Source organism: Heliangelus exortis, chromosome 11, assembly GCF_036169615.1.
Source record: "Heliangelus exortis chromosome 11, bHelExo1.hap1, whole genome shotgun sequence".
Classification (NCBI taxonomy): Eukaryota; Metazoa; Chordata; class Aves; order Apodiformes; family Trochilidae; genus Heliangelus; species Heliangelus exortis.
The window spans coordinates 7,597,153-7,618,101 of record NC_092432.1 but is presented as its reverse complement, the minus strand read 5'-3'; the positions used below and the strand labels follow the sequence as shown (position 1 = coordinate 7,618,101).

The 20,949-nt window shown below is 45.1% G+C and overlaps 1 protein-coding gene across 4 annotated transcripts in view; it reads left to right on the top strand.

Moving 5' to 3' along the window:
- NTRK3 (neurotrophic receptor tyrosine kinase 3) overlaps nucleotides 1-20,949 on the top strand; it is a 206,342-nt gene that overhangs the window by 115,552 nt on the left and 69,841 nt on the right. The gene's annotated exons all lie outside the window — the stretch shown is intronic.

The window sequence follows — 20,949 nt, the reverse complement described above, 5'->3', positions numbered from 1 at the left end:
TGCCGATACCCATTACGATGCTGCAATGAGGAGAGCAAACTCTATGTGCTTAATGCAGTATTAATAGTACATTGATGTGATATAGATTTCTGTCACCCTCTATACCAGCAAGCATCGCTTATCACGCAGGGATGACGGATGTTTATTCCCAGCCACTTAGCTCCACATAATGGAATTGCAGCTGAAATATGGAGAGCAGCTCCAGGGGAGCTGCAGCCTCCCTGGCACCTGCTGGGCAATGTTGTCCTGTGGGCTCTTCTCGTGGATGTGTCCTCAAGAAGATAAGAGAGGTGTTTCTGGTTGTGCTTTCCTCTCATTGATGGGATGAAGGGTACAGAGTTAGCTCTCACTTCTGACTTTCAGGGATTTTTGCAGTTGTCTCCTACACCCTTCCTGCTGCTGCCTGATTTAGAGAAGCCGAAGAGACAAGCTTTGCTCAGGGTCCTCTTTCCCTTCTTGGCTGAGAGCTTCTCAAAGAGTCATGAAGGAACAGAATCATCACGCTGTTATGTTGTGGGGAAGCTTTGAGTCTTTAAGATGTTCCCCCCATTTTTGCACTGGGCATTTTCATTTTTTCCTTGGCATGCTAGGCAGTACTAGAGTTTCAGCCATCCTCAGCCCTACCTGGAGGGTTAAGTAAAGAGCTTGGCAATGAAGACAGTCCACCAAGAAATCAATTTCAGAATAATAAGCTGACAAAGTCTTTTTCTCCTGATCTTTTGCACATGGAAGAGAAACCAAGTGGCATATCTGCTTGGCGGATGTCATCAGGAGGAAGTGACAGGTTCTGCCAAGTTTGCACCTCCCTCTCTGTATTTGGAAATAAACAGATGAGAAGAATGGGATTTGTTCTGGAGCAAGCACTGTGGACAGAATGTGTGATGAAGAGATAAAGTGTAGGACCAGATGACTTCAGCCTGTGGTCAGGGGTTTTAGTAATACAAAACATGATCCAGTCTACCCTTACTTAGTTCCAGGAAATGGCGCTCAGTCCTGGGGAGGAAAAATCAGCTTTTTACAAGGGACAACTCCTGATTAGTGGAAAAAAAGAGTCCATCGGCTTGAAATAAGTTCATGATGCTCTTGGTAGGGACATCATTTTCATACTTAGGCTTCTTGGCAGTAACAGCAACTTTTAACCTTAGCCCCATCTCCTGATATTCAGGATTCAAATTTGCAAATTGGGTAATTATGAGTAGCTGAAGGTTTTTGTGGTGAAAGACTGGTAATGTTTCAGAAGAAACATTTTGGAAAATTGTTTTACTTTAATAGTAGTAATTTATTATCAGCACAATACATCAGTTGGAGATTAGTTCCTGGATATGATCTCTCAATCTTGATTCAAATCTCACAGTACAGTTTTGCAGTTGCTCTGTTCCCTTCTATTTCTTCTCTGACCAAAAAGGTTTTCTCAAGAATGACACAAATCAGAGAAAAAAAAAATAAAAATCCAACCTCCTGTGGAAAAGATTCATTTGGGGGGGCAGATTCCCTTTCTGACTCCCATCAGTGGATGATCAGTTCCCACCAGCACTGTGAAGCTAGACATTTGGGGAAGTGGTTTGATTTTGGTGGAGGATGTTGCCAGACATGCCTGGAGCTGGCTGTGTTTTCCAGGACTGGCACAGCCTGGGGACTGGGATGTATTCTCCTCATGGGTGGAGCAGTCGTCCTTCTGTAGAGTCCTAATGAGGGTTGTTTTTTTTTTTCAACCTCACTTATTACAGGCTGCCCTGACATAATTACATGTATTCATGCTAATTAAGTAATTAGATATAATTACACTAACTGTAAATACATGGTAGTCGGCTAAAAAGAAGTACTTTGAAAAGAAACAAGGCAAATCACACAATAAAAGTGCCATCAGCGCTCTTTCTCTCAGTACATTGTCTTTATCTTGTATTGCAGTGCAGTTTAACAAGAACATTGTGGCCATTTCAAAAATAATTTTTTAAACAAATAGATTTCCTTGCCTCTGTTTTTAATAGGTCTTAAAAAAAAACATGGGAAGGATAAATATCCTTGCCACTGTAGATTCTTTTCATTTGCCTGGTGTGTTTTGTTCATCTTGGGCATGGGAAGCTAAAAAGTATGCAGCATTTCTATTTTTGGTCAGTTTATATTATGATTTTTGCCAGAAAAAACAACAGCATAAAAAAAAATCCATAAACGCTTGCAATTCTATTTGGCTAAAGAAAAAAAGTAAAAAAGTAAATCTGTTACTAGTGGAGAAGAGAAAAATTTCTTTTTTTTTTTCCCTTCCGCCAGGCATAAGTGGAAGAAGTGTCAAATATTATTTTCAGGCAATGTAAATGGGAGCCCAGTGAGCAGTGACAGCAGCACTCTGCTGCTTAGTGCCCACCTCTACAGGTCTCAGTCCCTCCCACAGATCTCAGCTGTTTCTCTGAAGTTCTCTTTTCTCTAATCAAAAGCTCCCAACTCTTCTCCAGCAGGACCCAGTGCCCTTTATTTATTAGGAACTCATGGATTTACGCTCGTCTGCACTGGGGCTTCTCACTGTCTTACAGTCTCATCCTTCTTGGTCAACCCATATGAGATACTTTTAGGGGATTTAATGAGGACATGTGAGTACCATTTGTGTGTGGCTTACTACTCCATTCTGTGTCTCCTCCTCTGTCCTAGCAAAGCCTGGGTTTGTGGCTTGAATCTGTGCAAAAAGCCCTGACCCAATGCTCAGCTGCTAGCAGGTGGAAGGTGTTGGAGGTCCCCCCAATGTCCTTCTGTCTCCTTCTTTCCCTTCCTTCTGGCTTGTGGTTGCCTCTCATAGAAACTGCTCTGAGCTCCAAGTGCTGATGTGAACATCCTGCAAAAGATTTGGATGTTGAGGAAACCCCACAGGCTCTGGCTGGCTGCTTCCAGAGCAGATGTTGCAGTTATCTACAGAAAAGTGTAAGTGACTAAAATTACTGCTCCCGTCCCCTGCTGGAGCAGAACTGAACTTTCCTTGTGCCCAGCATCACCTTCTCATCCCCTCGCCCCACAAAGCAGGCTGTCATTCCCTACATTAGTGACTTCATGTCCAAGTAATTGTGCTTCTCCATATCCCGTTGCACTTGGTAGTGCTCTTGACCCCACTGTGCTCTTAAAACTGAAGGAAATGTCCCTGCCAGAAGAAAGGAAGGCTCTGTCCACCAGCCAATGCTCCTCATGCCCTTGGCTTCATCCCTTCATCACTGCAAGGTAGTGACACAATGCATAGCCTGAGGCAGCCCTGGTGTCAGGGTAAGGAAGAGGGGGTTCACAACCATCCTCCTTATTGTTTGTGTGAAATTTGCTTTGGGTCACCTTAGAAATAGCTGGTGCATGTGGATAGAGTTGTGGTACTGATTTCTTTAGGCCATCAATAAAACCTTTGTCTTGTTTTTAATGAGTCTAATGTAGCTTCTGGTGCTGAGCTGTTGGGGAAGGGTCTGGAGGCTGAGGAAACTCTGCATTCCTGGGGTGAGGGAGATGTACCCATGGTACCTGGCCATGGGGGGGTTTCCAGAGTTTGCAAGGACTTTGTGTTGGGATTTTTTTAGTCTAACTGCTGGCTTCCATGTTTCAAATCTTGCTCTCACAAGTGCGTGGGAATTCATGGTCAGACAGGAGCTGTGTCTCTGGTTAGAAGATGGCAGGATCTCATTGCTTGTGCATTGTCCGATTAAATTACAATTCCTAATTAAAAAGAGCTGCTATTGTTCAGGAGTTGGAACAGTTTTGCATGACTGCACACATAGCAAGAAAATTATTAGTAGCACTGTCCCGTGGGACAAGAAGTCCAGCCCAGGATCTAGCGGAGAAGCTGTATGTCAGTAGAGGCTGAAAAATAAAAAGCTATCTTGAGTGCTGTTCTGGGGCTAGACAGCCCAAAATAATCCATTCAGTCCTGAAAGCTGGGGAAAGACCCATGTTAAAAAAATATTCTGCCTAAAGAGCTTCTCATGTCAAAGAGGGGTTTTGTGTCCCAACCTAGCATGGTGGCTGGCTTGGGGGAGATGGTGTGTGCAGGAGGTGGTGGCTGGTGCCTCCCAGGCAGAGCAGTGCGGACCAGTGAAGCTCAATTGCTTCATGTATAATATAACAAAAATGCAGAATTTGTCATTCTTAGTTGCTGAACACTTCCAGACCAGCTCAGCATCTTTCTGGCTGTCTTGCTCTGGTGGGCATAGGGAAAGATTGGGTTTACTTCCAGTGGGGTTGGTGGGAGGAAGGAAGATGCTGCTGCTAAGGGAAGCACCACTTCTGCAGGTGTGCTCTTGAAGCCCTGGCCTGAAGCTCCTGTCTGACACCATGGTTAAGTGCAAACTCAATGCCTTGTTGAACGTGGCCTGATTTACTGAAGTGAACAGTGGCTGAGAACTCAGCAAACCCCTTCCCATGTGTAGCTGATGTAAGATTTGTATGCAAGCATCTTGAGGTGAAAAGTACATTGAATTCACAGCATGTAAGAAGTGCTCTCAATGCCCAGGCTTGTCTCCTGTTAAAGCAGGGTTTACTGCATAATCCATTTTTAGATTCCTGGATGCTCATTCCTAAACAGACTGCAAGTTACCAAATGCTGAACCCTGCTTAAATCTGTTCCCTCCCCTCCCCACACACTTCCTGGCCCCACCTGAGTATTTCCATTTAAGAGACAGGAACAAACTGAAACTCAGTGAAAGGATGAAAATTTCTGTTTGTACATCAGGGATGGGGCTGTCCTGCTGTCTGCAGCCAAGCATGGTCAACATGGGATGCAGCTCTCAAACTGAGCAGTGACTTAGAGCTTTGTGTAGACTCAGCTTTCCCTGATGTTGGTTCCAAGTTCCTATTTGTGGCTGATGCTGCAGCTCTGGTTCTTTGTCACAGTTGTGGGTCTGCAAAAGTTTCACACCTTTCAGCCCTACTAACCTATTTTTCCTCAATGAATTAGAGCACTGAAGGTTACTATACCTACCTATTTGTGTGTGTGTGTGTGTGTATAGATCATATATGTATTTTATCTATTGAAAACGTACTGTTTTATAATGTTTGGATAGCTCTTATCTTGGTAATACAGCTCAACAGGTTTTACATCATCTTTCCCTGTCCCACCACTGTTACCTCCTTTTTTTCCCTTTTGTGAGAGAAAAGGGACCTGTTATTTTTTTTCTCTACAAGAATCTCTTAAATTCAGGATGAGCAGTTTCTCTGGCTCCTGTAGGTGTGACTAGGAGACAAAGCAGCTCAGTCTCCTAAGTATATATGGCAAATTTGCAATTAGAAGAAAACACTGGAGCAAAATTACTTGAGCCCTTGTCTTCCCTCAGCCCTTCCCACCCCTCCGCCTCCTTCTTGCAGGATTAAGCCCAAGTAATCCTCAGATGATCAAGATCACAGGGAAAGCAAAGAAGCAAAGTAAAACCAAGGGAGGAGAAAGAAAAATCCTTCACACTGAACACTAATAAGGAAATTACGAGTGTCCTACATTATGAATTGAATGAATTTTTAATGATTAGAAATGCAGTTGATTTATAACGCATCCATCCTGGACTGCAGGGCCTGTCGCCAGCTAATAAATAAATGACAGCCCCTTTGTATTAGAAGTATCAGTCATTTTACAGCTCTGCACTGTAACTGATGTGCAGCAATGTGCAAGGGGAGATGGTGGCCATTAGGTGCTTACCAAAGCAAAGGACCTCATGCTTCAAGCCATACCTGAGGTCTTGGTATACCAGTAAGTTGCAGTCTAATCTTCAAGTCTTCTCTCAGGTGGGCTACTGAGTTCACAATCCAACCCCAAAAAGATGTGAAGAGCTTGGCAAAGGGCTTCATGATTTTGAAAGGTTCCTTTAAGGCCAGCTTAGGGCCCTGTTTGGTGTGTCATGCTTTAGGATAAGTTAATTTCTCCTGGACAGCAGGAGAACTGGCTACTATCTCAGGTGGCTGCCCAAATCTTCCATCCTACATGTGAAATGAAAAGAGGATGCTTTGGGTCTGCCCTGTGTTAGACACCTTGTTCAGGGTGGGGAGATTGTGCTGTCTGTTCTCCCTATTGTCCTGGCTACTGGTGCAGCTAGCTCAGAGTCAGAGATCAGCATGAGTCCATACAAAACCCACCAGAAATGTTCATGCTGAGGACTGTGTTAAAAATAAATTCTGGGAAACTTCCAGAGGTGGGGTGCAACTGTCCTGTTCTCATGCCAAATCCCAGCAAAGCCCAAATGTCAGTGGAACCTTACTGAGAGCACAGCAGGTAGTTGAATATTTGAGGGATGGGATATATTTTATCTTCTTCTTAACAAGGAGAAGTAACCTGGCATCTTGTACCTCCATGATTTCCTGGAAAGACTCATTTCTCCTTCCAACCCATCAAGGGGCTGCCAAGCATCTTCATCTCTATTTTATGGATGAAGAGAGGCAGCTGGAAAGGCATCAATTTACTCAAGGTCACACCAGGTTGCTGACAGCCAGCAGTCTGGCCCATGTTCAGCCCATTGGACCGTGTTGTGTGTTTATGATTTGCCACCTGAAGTCCTTTCATAGCCGGACTTTTGGAGTCAGGTGTTTAGATGGACAAACAAGGTCTTGGAGCTGTCAGCTGTGTAGTATGGTCCCACAATATGACAATTCTGAGTTTTTTCCGTTCCTTACTGGGTAGTTTAGATCGAATTCTCTCCTTCCATCTTTATGGAGGCTATGCTATAGTCTTAATATGTTTCTGCTTTGCTCTCTTGACTAGTAATGAAGAGATGTTTCCTTGCCCACCTCTTGGGGGCTCCTCCAGCCTCATTCCACTTGGGCATTGCCTCCCAGCCTGCTTAGTTGGAGCTCGAAGTTGGTTGGAGCCCGGGTGCTGGGCTCCGAGGAAGAAGAGGTTTTGGTTTTTTTTTACTTTGGCTTTAGTTCCTGGCTGAAGGAATTGAGTGGGGAGCCTGGGATATGAACCTCGCTGCCCATGGAAAGCTCTGCTCTCCAAGATGCAGACTTTCATCTTGACCTGGAGGAAGGAAGCTCTTATTGCCTTATTTATTACATTTCCCCATAGCAGCGTAAATACCGTATCCACGATAGATATGGATCTTATGAATAATACAGTTATTTGAACTAAGTAATTGCAGTGCTTTTTTTTTAATACAAAAGATCCTCAGCGTCAAGCAGTATTAATGATCTGTCTTGACACGGTCTCTGCAGAGGGCAATTGCAAACCCCAGTTCCATGAGAAGTTGATAAATTGGGGGAAAAAATCCTAATGTGCTGTTCATCCTCTCTGTTCCCTGTGGGACACTGCAGAAAGAGTATCCTGTCTGCTGATTTTTTTCTCAGCTTTCCCTAGACCCTCCAAGGACTGGGGGAGCTAAGTGAGTTTTGGGAAAACAAATCTCTTTTGTAGGCAGGCTGGGCTGGGCTGTCAGAGGAGGCAACTTTGGGAGGAAATGTAATACAGAGATAGTAGCAGCTCCCTGTGGTCACTAACAGTTCTCTGGACATATCTGGAAAAGTAAAATGATTAGTTACAGTAAAATAGCTAAATTCAGGCAGAGGTAATGATATGCTATGTCTCTGCTGATGTGAGTCTTGTCTCTTCTCTGTAGCTTTAATTTGAAGCTCTCCTTTCCACTTGCTCTCTGAACCCCATGCACAGCCTTGCTATTAAACAGGTGGCTACATGATTATGAGAAATTCTCTATGAAGTCCACTCTTTAATGCCTCAGAATCTTTGGGGATGAATTTAAGATATTAATAAGTACTAAAATTTAACACCTAATGCTTTTTTGCAGTGACATCACTGTGGGGGAAAGGGCAGAGGGATAGTAGCTGTGGGGTGTGCTTGTGGGTCAGTTTGTGTTTCCAGCCACTGGTTGCTTGCAGGGGACTGGTAGCCCACCTGGCTGGTCCTTCTTGCTCTAGGCTTGATGCTGTGTTATAGCTGCAGGACTCTGAAGCCTCTTTAAATTCCTGGAGCTCTCTGAGCAGGTTATGAAGGCGTTTTCAATTTACTTTTTTTCTGCTCTCAGTATCTCAAGGCTCAAGTCAAGCTGTTAATATTTTTCGTTCCTCTATTTCTAGCCACATTCCCCTTTAAGGTGATTTCTCTCTTCCACCATTGCCCTTTTAACAAGAATGAGGGCAGGGGACACCTGAGGCCCTGGTGGCCCATGTTCTTGTGTTGTCAGTCCTGGAGGGAGCATGTCCTGCTCCTTTCGGCTGTGTGGAGTGGGGAGCCTGGGCTCAGGTGTTCCTTTGCTGTGGGAATGGTAGCTCATTAACACTCCCTGCCCTGCAGATAACTTTTATTGATCATCAGCTGCTTAATCAAAAACTCTTATCACAGTTTACTTCGATTATTCTTTTTCATCTCTTCATCTCCGGAGAATCAGCTTATCTGAAGTTAATGTGCTCATTACGCAGTTGGGAACCCACTGCCACAGACCACTAGAGAAGTCAAAGGTTTTAGGAAGGCTTGTGTCCTCCTTCCTGCATGTAGTAGGATGGGTGTATTGGCTGTGTATTCCTACATGTGATGAGGTTAAACAGGCGCTGGGCAGTTGTACTGAGCTGGGTTTTGTCCTGCCTGGGTGGAAGTGCTCACCTCCCAGCACATGCAGGGCCCAGGCTCTGCATCCAGTCCTGGTGTAATCATGACCAGGGATGCTGCTACAGCTAATACTAAACCACCTTCACATTTCCACCACGTGGTGACTTCCACATCACCATAAGTACCTAACAGCAGGTGCACTTGGACCACTGGAAACCTCCCTCCCTTCCTATAGATTTTTGGGTTGAAGGAGATTTATGGATTTGTCTCTGCTGGTGATTGGATGGGTGATGAGGCCTTTCCTATGTGAGACAAAGCCCTCAGGACAAGGGATGAAAGAGCTGGGATGGGAGGTGACTTGTTTAGGGATATGCTGAAGAAGGGGGGTGTGGACAGGAGATGTTTGAGAGATGTGATCTGGGGGAGGGGGATGGGAGGAGAGCTGCATGACAAACCATGATGGCAAAAGTCTGCACAGCTGGACAGCATGTTTGGGTTTTATTTTCTGATGATCTGTGTGCAAGTTATATATAGACACAGAAATGGTGACTTACAGCAAAAGTAGGATGCTAAGTCCCCTATCTAAACAGATCTCAGCACATCTGAAGTCAGCACCTTGAGCATGTGGCTTTGGGTATTTTGCTGACACAGAGATGGAATGGATGGAAACCTGCTCTATGAATAGTGGCTTTACTCTTTTGGAAATTATCAGAGCTCCAGGGATGGGGAAACCAGGAGGCTTTGCAGGAAATGGCAAAGATTTTTCCCAGCATTTCCCTTGTTTTTAATGACCAGTTCTGAGAAGTGGGAGGCCAGCTTGAATTGGAGACACAGGATGGTCTTGGGAGGGAAGCCTCAAGATAGGGCTACTGCTTGTTTCTGCTACCCCAAACTTACCTCACACTCTAGTTTTGCTTGATGTCCTGGTATGATTAATTTTCCTTTTTTCTTCTAACGTTTGCTGCATAAAATCATTCTTCTTGATCCTATATGCTATCAGGGCTACATATTCCATGCTGGTTATGGTGTTGCAATGCCCTAATTTGATTGTGGAAGGTTGTGTCCTGTATAATGTTGTCTCATTTTCTCAGTAGTCAATACAAACTTGATTTTATTTTCTTTGAAAAGAAATGATGTGGGGGCAGGAGCCCAACATCCATGGCCAAGCTTATACCTGCAGCTCTCTTACCTTTTTGCCTGGCTCTGAGGCTGCGATGCCACATGTAGTTCAGCCTTAATGGGACCTGCAGGCTCTTTTTGTTATTTGATTTTTCCTGCTGGTACTGGAGGGGAGACAGGATGGAAGCTACAGCAGAGAAAGACTCTCATTTGTAGCTGCTGACACCTCGGATTTGCCTCGAGGAATAATTATTCCAACAGGCTGGATGCCCTCTTGATGGAGATTATCTCCAAGAGGGAAGGGTTAGCTGTGTCTCTCTGGGACCTGGGTGAGTGTTCAGCTTTCTCCTTTTGTCTCCAATTAGATGTTTGGGCCTTTTTACCTCTGTGTTTCACCTGCCTCAGAGACTCCTCTTACCCACCTCACACTTGTGTAATTTATGAGTAGCTCAGAGGGGAACAGGAGGGTCTGGTCTCAATTTGTCTGCCTCATTTGCATGTGAAATAATCATGTGGTGATGGCAGCAGCCCAGGTCTCCTGGCCTCACTGGTCTCGTTCAGGGTGGCTTTGACAGCTCCAAGGCTGCAGCGTGGTGAGCTGTGGCAGGGCTTGCTTGTAAACTGGAAGTGTCCCCGTGTTTTTGTAGAATTCATGCAGAAAATAGTGTTTCCTTCAACAGCTCATAAAGGAGGTGTCAGGCCAGCGTTTGACTCTCTCTCTGTGGAGAAAAGAATCTCCTTTGCAAACTGAAGACTGCAGCAAGCCCTGAGCTCTGGCTCCTGGTCCATCTGTGCTGGCTGGGAGAGATGTGTGGCAAGTTATTCAGTGGATGGTTTTGTTAGCATTTTTTCTTATGGGTCCTCAACTTTTCTTCCTTTGTTCTCAGGGTATTCCTTATTTCAGCCTTGCCTCCTCCTGTCCCATTCAATGGCCTTTGGATTAAAAATGGATGTGTTGTGGTGATAGAGCAGGAGTCAGGGAGGCACTGGCAGACAAAATGGATCATGATTTTGCAGCTTTAGCTGCAAGTAGGAGTTGAATATATGAGTCAACAGATCTGTTCCTGGTGTTACACCAAACAGGCTCCCTTGGCTTCGGTCAAAGATTTAGTGGTGGGCGGGAAGAGGCCAGGCAGCAGAGTGGCAGGGATTTGTGCTACCAGGCAAGGACCAAGGGAACAGGATTGTGAGCTTTGAGGGCAGGAAGAGGGGGACAGGTTGGACATCAGCCACTCACGCCATCCTCCTTGGCAGGGCACCAGGTCTCCATGGGCCAAGTGCCTGGCTTGGTCAAGCCAATGTTCCTGATTTTTTCTCAGTATCAAAATATTTAATCAGAGAAACACATATAAAATCTCTTTAAGAAGAGACTGGCACACAGCAACTGGCTGAGTGTCACAATCAATGTATCTGCTGTGGAATATTCCCTGCAGAAATATTACATCCTCTCTCATTTACCTGATGATCTTTAGTTTGAATCAATCAAAAGATGCTTCACACAAATAGTTCAGCCTGTGGTCCTGTGGGTATCCATTAGAGAGGCGTTTTCTCTGTGTTAATGGACCTGTTGATTAACAAACAAACCATTGCTTTTTAAATACAAAGCTGTTACTTGATGGCAGTGGTTATGTGCTTTTCTGCTGTCCCACCTCCCCTAGGTGCAGCTCTCACTCTGTGCCAATGCAGGTGACTGCTGCAACAAAACCCAGGTCTGCACTGCTGGAGAGAAAAGGATTCTCATCCCACCCAAGCAATTGCTGGAGGTGGACCTTTTCCTAGAGGTTGGAAAGGACAGGGAGAGACTTCTCTGTACTCAGCATGTGATTTCACCACTGTGTATCTTCTGTTAATTGTGTTTTCTGCACCCATATAATTCCCTGCTGGGCCCCAGCAATGTCCAAGGAAGATTTTCTCCAGACATCCCTGAGAGGTCAGTTTAACACTGGCCCGGCAATTAAACCAAGTAACAGACGCTCTCTATTAATCTCTCTCTCCTCCCTGATAAGAAAGGAGAGAGAATAAGGGAGAGAGACTTATGGGTTGGAAACTAAACTACACAACTTTAATGAAACAGTAATGATAAATAGGAAAAAATTACTAAATATATACAAATATATAAGAAAATGCGTACCACATTCCTCCCCCCTTTCCCCCAATAGCTCTCACGTCACCACCGAGGCTGCAGGGCAGCTCTGGGAATGTCCAGGCTGGACTCCTGGAGTCGGCAGCAGTTGGGAACTGGAGGCAGGAACACACAGATATGGGCTGGCACGGATCAGGACCACAGGCAGACGAACGGACGGGATCCTTCCAGGATGCCGGGTGAAGGAAAGGAAGCAGGAAAAGCAGGCAGCCGGAAGCTGGAGGCAGGAAATCTGCCTTGACCCTCGTGATCCCTCAAATTTATACTGAGGATGACGTATATGGGATGGAATACTCTGTTTGGTCAATGCTGGCATCTATCTTGTCCGTTCCTCCCCAAAGGAGGGATGCAGGTGGGACCTCTTTATGTTTTCCTCAGAGCTGAGCAGTGTCCTTGGCTCTGCATAGTGACTGCCTAGTCTCTGCCTAGTCTCTAGCAGTGACTATAAACATCAAGTGTTATCAGTCCTAGAAACACACACTGTCTGAGAAACTTGCTGTTAATTTCAGCAAGTGCAACTACTTACAGGAGACTTAGCTAAAAGCAAAAGTACAAGACAGAAAATCACCTTTATCCTGACCCCAACCAGGACACCTGAGAGGTCGAGGCTCAGCAGATCCTTGAGGAGTCTGTCATGGGCTTTATACCAGGCTGAGTGCATGGGAGCTTTTATTAGGATCTGTAAATCCTCTAGTCTGTTGTAGCAATATTGTGTTCATTTCTTTTCCCTACAATGTAGACGTTTTCCTAGTCTTTGCTTTTTATGGGTGAAAATTTGCAAATGTTGCAGTGTTCTTGCTTTTCTGATTCTCTCACTGCATGAACCCCAGCTGGCATTTTAAGAAGTAGAGGATCAGGACACCGCCCACTGCATAGAAAATGTCCTTACCTTTAAAAGCCCCTGCACCAACCTGAGTGGATGTTCAAAGCTGTGCAGGCAAAGGTGCAGGACAGTGAGTAACACAGCTGATTGCAGAGGCAGTCATGCAGCAGGGCTGACCAGCCTGAAAGGACCTGGGTTGTGGCTGGGCGATGTGTTTAGCCTCATGCTGGTAGTTGCCAGCAGCTGTTCTGTTTTCTGGGAAGTGTGTTTAGATCCTTGCTGTTCAGCTGAAGGCTGTGGAGGCATTTGGTCTCTCCCAGGCTACAGGTGCAAAGCAGCCACTGTTCACTCTGGCAGGCCAAGCATCGCTTCAGCCCACTCCAGGGGGGACTGATCCCTCCGTGTTTAGCTCCATCCTTCATTGCTACAAACTGAGTCACCCAGAGCCATCCTTCCCACAGCTGGGGGAAGCCAAAGTGAGGAGGCCATTAGTGGATTAGGGCAGCCCAGTGAAAACCATTTGGTGTTTCTATCCCGATTCTTCTGGGTGTGTTTAATTAGCATGATTGCTCAGCATGCGATTTTGCCATGTTCTTTAGCTCCCCTGGTTAGAATAATTATCCCCCCAACTCCTGTTGTTCCAATTCCTGATCACTTACAAAGTCTTCTGTTAAAAGCCATTAAACCCGTAATGTAAAGTGAGAGGAAACACTCAGCAGCGTTGCTCTCCCAGCCCCACACGTGTGCGCTCATGCACTCTCCAGCCCCTCTCCATTGCTCCCCTGCTCCTGCCACGTGCTCTGTGCTGCAGCATCACTCTCTGCTTTTCTCTCACATGCTTCCCCACTGGCTATCCACGTGTCCCACACGCAGCAGGTTGTGTGCATGCTCTCCCAAAAGCTGGCACTTTGGCTGCTTCTCAGCTCGGTTTCCTCTGTGCGAGGGTGGTTTTTTGACACTGAGGTTGAATTTATAGCTGTGGACTGTGATCTCTTATATCTAGTTCCACGTGCAAAACTGCAAATGCCATTAGAAGTGTATGGTTTTGCAGGGTTTTGCCCTGGTGTGGGCAGCTCTTGCTTCGAAGAGCAGCATACATAGAGGAGGACACATCCTGGCCGTGGGTGCAGGCAAGACTTTTGATAGTAGACAGTGGAGAAGAAGAAAGAACTTAATTTTAAAATTCTTCTTCTCAAGGCTGAAATCCTTGGGAAAATGGGTTTTGGGCAGTTGTGTTCCTGCATGATTCCATGTTGCAGTGACTCCCCATCCAGAGGCCTGGAAGCTCAGCCTCCTTCTTTGCCCCTCAGCTCTCCTGATTTTTGATCAGCACATGCCAAAGGCATAAGTGGGGCAAAGAGACACAAAGGCTTGTGTAGAATTATGTGGTGTGAAATAAGATTGAAGTGCTGTGCTCCTCTGCTTGCTGTCTCCTCTCTCCTGGGGAAAGCACAGCCCTCCCTATGCCTTGGGGCGTGCGTTTTAGAGCTTGCCACACACAGGCAGGTAAGAAAACATGGCCTCAAAACAAAATCTGAAGGCAGGAGCTCCCCCCTAGGAAGATTAATTACATTCTTCTGAAATATATTTGGGCAGAAGGCAACTTACTTTGAGAACCATCTAGTGGGGCAGTTATCAAGGGAAGAAGAGCTATGGTGGCAGCCTTCATTTCCAAAACAATCAGCAGAATATGAGTACTGGAAAGACATAGGTGAAGGACAATGATTCCAGGCAACACAGCATCCCAACATCCTAAAAAAAAAACAAAAACAAAAACAAAAAAAAAAAACCCACCAAAAAAATCAACAAAACCTCATTCCTCAAGGCTTCCCACTTCTCTCTCTGTGTTTTTACCCTCAGCTCTTCCTGTTCCCATTTACAACTCCCATGTAGTGCTCGGTGCCTCCTTGCCTGTGGAGCTCTCCCATGATCCTCAGCTTGTAAACTCCACTAAATCACATTTCCCCACAGGATGCAGCTACCAAGACTTCAGGTTTTCAGGCTTGTACCGCTCCTGGACTTCCTGGTGGGCAGCTGTGGCCTTTCTAGATGACATAAGTTGTTGCTGGAGCACATGTCAGAATAAAGAGATTGGAGCTAACAAGTGTTTATCCTGGGCCTTGATCAACTCTTCTAAAGAGAAGCAGAGCATTGTTAGCACTGTCTGGGCAGGGAAGGTCCCAGACACAGCAGTTGTGTGCTTTCCTATCCATCCTGTGTGTCTCCTTTGGTGTCTGCTTTCATATCTTGGCCCTCTGGCTTTACCAAGTGCTTCAGTCCCCTTCTACACCCCATTGCTCCTGGAGAGGATGGGAGCCTAGGAACTGGGTCTATTCCATCCTGAGTCCCCACGATTGGCATCGGTTCCTCCAGGGACCTTGGAGAAACCGTGGTCCTGCTTGTGACACCATTTTGCCATCTGCATAAGGAATATAACAGCTCCTGCCTCCACAGGGAATGAGCAAAGCGTAACAAATGAATGTTTATGAAGCACTTTCAGGCTGAAAAGAAGTTTGGAACAGGGCTGTTTCTCTTCTAACTTACAGGTTTCCTTTGCTGGTTGGTTCTTTGATGTGGTGATCTGTGGTACTGGTGGATCAGCTGTACCATAATTGGAATTAATCAGCAATTAAGGAACATGAGGCCAACTAGATTCTTTCTCAGTGGATGTTAATTTCTGAGCAGATTAGTCAGTGGTTTCAGTAACTCAGTGTAAAATGCTTAGAGGGAACTCTTGATATCTGAAACAGCTGGGGAGCAGAGGCGGTGGCAGAGGGATGCAGATACCTGTCAGGCAAAGTGGAAGTCAGAAGCTTCTGTAACATTTGGCAGAGTGCTTAAATTGGCAGCCCTCTGAGGGCTGCTGAAAATAACAAAACAAACAACAAAAAAACCCAACCACAAAACAACAACAACAAAAAAAAAAAAAAAAAAAAAAAGAAACCCCAAACCTCTATAAATTTTTAAAATTGACAAAAGAATACATTTAAAAACCAAAGTGATGAAAACGGTTAATTACTTGTTGGGATGAGATCTTTTGTGCCAGGTCCTGCAGGTTTTGTTGGAGTGCAGAGGCAGGCAGAATGCACAGTGGTGAGAAATGGGGACTTCTGGAGATGGGAAGTTGTGGGTGTTGCTCCAGGCAGTGAGAATTGCTGAGGAGAAGGCTCCTGGACATTGTGGTGCAAGCACACAGCAGAACAGAGGCAGGGCAGTAGCCCAGGATGTCAGCTATCCCCAAAATCTCAGTCATTTTGAAAAAAATTCTGGCAGATTGTTTTCATGGCTGACCAAGGGTTTTACCATGCACCCTGGCACCGCTGTGGGTGTTGCAAGGTCCAAATCAAGCCACCCTCTTCGCTCAGGTACCTTCTCTCTGACCAGCATGATTTAAATGAGGCAGAGACTAAACTCAGCACGTTGTGGGTGAAACTGCTGGGTACCCATTCCTTCTCCCTTCCCTGGTCCTCTTACAAATAATTCCACATACTCTGGCTTCAATCTAATGAAAACAAAACTGATGAGGCCCAACTGATCTGGCTGTTTTCCACCATGCAGTGGGCCTCCAAGTGGCTTTAAATAGCTGTACCTCAGTGCAGTCTGGAGAAAAGCATTGGCTCTGTCTCTGGACAGGGAGCATAACTTTGGCTCAAATCACAAGGCATCCCAGACCTGAAAATAGCCTTTTCATTTTGTCCATGGTCTCAAATAGGTATGTTTTTTGGTTGTTTTTTTTTTCCTTCTTATTTTTCATTTTATACCCTGGTAAGTGTTTTCCTACTCTGGGGCTTTTCCTGAGGGGGATCGATGGGGAATCTTGGAGCTCTGCCTCCTGAGCTATCAGGCTACATCATTTAGTATCTTGGAACTACTCCATCCATGAAGGAGTTCCAGAGAAAACAAACTTCTAATCCCAGCTAATATGGACATGGCCCACAGTAACGGCGGCAACAGTAGAAATGCAATGGATACTGGAATTCCTCCGACCAAAGACTTAATGAGTCTTACACAGCCTTAAAGAGTTCAGTGCCTGGAAAAATGAACGCTGCCCTTTTCTCAAGAAACATTGCTCAGCTTTTGAGTTCCGTGGTGTTCTCCTACCCCTTCCTCTGCTCTAGTAAAGCATGAGAGAAATTTGTGGGGAAGTAGAATCTTGTGCTGCTCTCAGCCCATCTCTTCCCTTTCCTGCCCTCAAAAACTCATGCAATGCTGGAATCCCCTATTTGCGATTTTTGGGTTGTGGAGAAGATGAAGATGCCACACACTGTAGCTAGAAATCTATCTAGCGCATTCCCAAGAAGTTTTGAGTCACATCTCAAGTCTTGTTGACTGAAGTAGGAAACTCTAATGCCTGAACTTAAATCATGGAAATGAACAAAGATACAAGGTGAGCTGCTGTGGAGGGGGAGAAAGACCCTGTTCCCATGAAAATGAAAAACTATCAACTTTTCTATAGCTCTCAGAGCCTTTTTGTGAATCTTAAACGAGCTGTTATCTACATGAATATCTGCTTGAAGTTTGTGTATCAGTGTGAAATTCATCTGTGGGCTAAATTTGCTTGTGGTTCTCTGTTGTAGTCAACAGTGTTGTGCTGGTGTTAATGAGGGGAGGGCCAGGCCCTTTTGACTTTCCCTTGGATGATAGAGATTATGTTCTCCTCTTCATCTGAGAGTATCAGGGAGAACCTCACAGTGTGCTTCTGCTGAGCTTTGTTGTGGCAAGTGAGGATTCAGGCTGGGTTGGATCTCACCCTGCTGTGTTGGAGGGAAGAGGAAAAAAAAGGGTTTTATATCATAGCCCTGCAGATGGACCCATCCATGACAAGAAACCTGGATTGCTGTGTTGCTTTCCCCTTATAGACATATCTGTCCTGGCTTTGACTAGATGGTTGGCTGTTTCCTTTGCTCTGAATGTGGGCCAGGATTGATGGTTTTCATGCCTTCTTTGATGCTATTCATACTTCATATCTGTGCATAGAGAAAGATAAATTGTGCACTGTTGTTGGAGTCTCCTGTTGCTTTTCCTTTATATCATAAACTCTGCTGTAACACAGAAGGGAGATCAAAGCTCTGGAGCCTAATGTGGGCTGTGTGGATGGCAGTGCTATGTTTGGCCAGCTGATTGCCCCTAATTTGCTATTTTTGTTTAACCCATTTTTGCCAGGTGCTACCCATTGCTTTTCTTGTCCTTTCCCACAGCACTGTAGGCTGCTGGTTTAGAAGCAGTTTCCATCCCTGGGGTTCAGAGCTGGGCTCCTGCTGTGGCAGAGGGGGCTGCCTTGAGTAGTGAGTGCATCGTTTTCTGTGTCGACCCCTTCCCATGTCACATTCCTTGCTCCTCTTTTCATATGACTTGGAGCAACTTCAGATCTCAAAAGCCCTAGAAGCATGATGTGTTTGGTTGGTTGCAATTTTACTGGGAGGCAAATAGTGAAGGCAAAGTGAAATTACCTGGTTTGTCTCCTCATCCTTGCTCACGCTCAGTGGAGTCAGGGTGTTCCTTGCAGGGCACTGCCTGTAGGCTGAATGAGGTACATGCATGGGCAGAGTGGCTGAGAACCACTGGCCCCAGGGTGTTGGGAAACACAAGACAGCTCTGGAGGACTAAGTGGATGGCCAAGGTTGAGGACAAAAGCTGATTGCATGGTTAGGTTGCCTTCTTGTCCTTTCATTGCCATGTCCTTCCAGCCTGCTTAGAGCAATGCCTCATCTGTCCCCTCCCCATTTCAAGCTGTTAGAGCTGCACAGCAAATCTGAGCTCATTCCTCCTTCCCTGTTCTCCAACACTCTCCATACATTTATCCCACTACCATACCATGGCTATTAGTAGAGACAATATCATGTTTGGATTTTAAAATGCCTCACTAGAACAGGGAAAAGCACAAAGTTTAAGCTGTCAGACCCTTGTCAGTTTTGTAGGTCTCTGGACATGTTTTTGCTTTAAATCTACACAGTGGGTTTTTTTAATCTCCTTGCTATTTTCAGCCTTGTACATATGAGTTTCCCTCCAAGTCTACAGCCAACATCAAAGATAGTATTTTTCCTTCCATTTTCCAGCTGACACTGAAAAATGTTAAGCTTCACAAATGAATTGTTTTTAAGATTTCCCCAACTCCTTCTAAGAAGGTGAACAATTTTCTTTAAGACATCTCCAAGCTTTTTTTTTTTCAGCTGTTAATAGCTTTGATGGTAGAATGATGACAATTGCCCTAGCAGCATCCAAACTCTGAACCTGTTGAGATTCACCCATTTTAACCCTGGACATTTCAGTGAACATCATCCGTCTCACTTCTGACAGCAAAAACATAAACCTAGCAAAAGCCTTGTTGGTTTCTGCTCCATACAAGAGAATGGGGTTGAAGGTTGCAGTACAATGTGGGAGAGAGCAGTGAGGAAAGAGAGAGAAGCAGTCAGGGAAGAAGTTTGGGTTTTTTTTTTTTTCAGATTTTTGGGGAACTTTAATAAATCAGAAGGAGAGGATGCCAAAATCACCTCTGCCACATTTTTTTCCCAAATCAGTGGTTCAGCCCCTAAGCTTCACAAGCACAGGCTGTCCTCCTGCCACATCCCTCATCATCCCTCAGAAGTGACAGATTGTCAGCTATGGTTAAGCCCTGCTGCAGTCCCACTCTGCAAAGACCCTGCTGTCAGTGGAGAGATCTGCAGCTGGTGCAGAGAATAGCACTGAAAACAAAGAGTAAAGCCCTTGGCCTCCCCAGCCTGGAGTCTCAGATGTCCCTTTGCTGAGCCTGTGTGTCCCTGGTGGGGTTTTGGGTCTGTTGGATGTGGTCTGGCAGAAGTGGAATTGCTTTAATTTAGCAGAGCTAAGAACTGCAAAGAAAATGAAGCAGACAGGAGTGCTCCTTAGAGATACTGGGTATTGTTGTGTATAGGCTTTCCCAGCTATCCTTTAGTGGCCATAAAATATATTTATATTACGAAGACCAAAACACAATAAATAGTGATGTTCAGGGATGCCACGTTTGTTTGTCTCCCAGTGACTGATAAGAAATGGATATAGTTTACATACATTTTTCCAAGTGTCAGGACTTTAAGCTCTGCTTTGGCCCTGAGAGTTGAGCCGGGCTCTTTCTCACCACTGATGATACTTCAACACTTGGAATTTCCCTATGAATTTTGTTTATGACTCGTGAACTGAAGCTGAGCCTGGCCTACTCTCCCATGGGGATCAGGTCTTTGGGGCCACTGAGAATAGCAGATAGTTTTCCCGCAAACAGATGTAAACAGTTCCAAACCAAACAGGCAGGTTTGTCTGCATCCTCATGTTTATCAAAAGAGGCATGCATTTAATGAGCAGACAGAATAAGATAGTTCAGGGAAGAAATAAAAATAGATAAAAAGAAAAAAAATAGAAGAAATAAAGGGAAAAAAAGAATCTGGCTCATACATTTTCAAGATAAGAAAATTTCTGTTCGTAGCTTAGAGGAGAGCACCTTTCAGTTCACAAGGGCATCCAAGATGCTCTAGACTGCTCTAGACTTGGGCTAATTTACCTGATGTATTGAGGATCCTGTGGTAGTATGAGGAACAGGAGTATTTTTCAGACCTTAGAGCAACAGTGTAGCCAATCCATCCTAATAGCTTTGTTGGAAAATCCTTTGGGGCCTATGAGAAGCTGAGACAGATTAAAACAATCCTCAGGATCCTGCCATGCATGTCTTGGTTATGTCAACTTGGTGGATCTGTACTGGGGATTTTGGGAAGCTAGTGTAGAAGCCTTTTATGTCCACATTTGCTCTGAGCTAAGAGCAACATCACTGCAATCTTATCAGCTGCCTTTCATGACCTATGCTTATCCCTGCCATGTTTCTCCACTTCACTGGGACAGCCTGAGTTGTAGAAATGCAGACACAAATGGGTGTCTGAGAAAGTATGATAAAAAAATGAGGAGCTGACACCTGAAGACAAGTGCATGTCCTTAGCTGCAAATAATGTCACAGAAGATCATAGAATACAGGGGTTCATGTCAGGAAGAAAGGGAAATCTAGGCTAAAAATCAGGATGTGTCCTAACAGTGAACCAGAAAGTGCCCTCCTCCAGTCAGACCTTGAGGAGAGGGTTGTGGGACTGGATGTCTCAGCAGGATTCTCCTGGAGTTCCCATCCAGTGTTCCACAGCAGGTTTGCTCTCTCCTTCCAGAGATCTGTTCTCTGACAAGTTCTGAATATTTGCATTTATTTAGCTTCAGAGAATAATGTTCAGTTACAGTAATTAATAGCTAATCATTTTTATATTAGATACAGGCTAGTAGTTACTAGCATTACAGGGGCATTTTACAGATGTGGTTAATACAGCCCTTGGAAATGTCCTGTTATCCCAGTAAATTCTTTGGGACTGAAGGAAG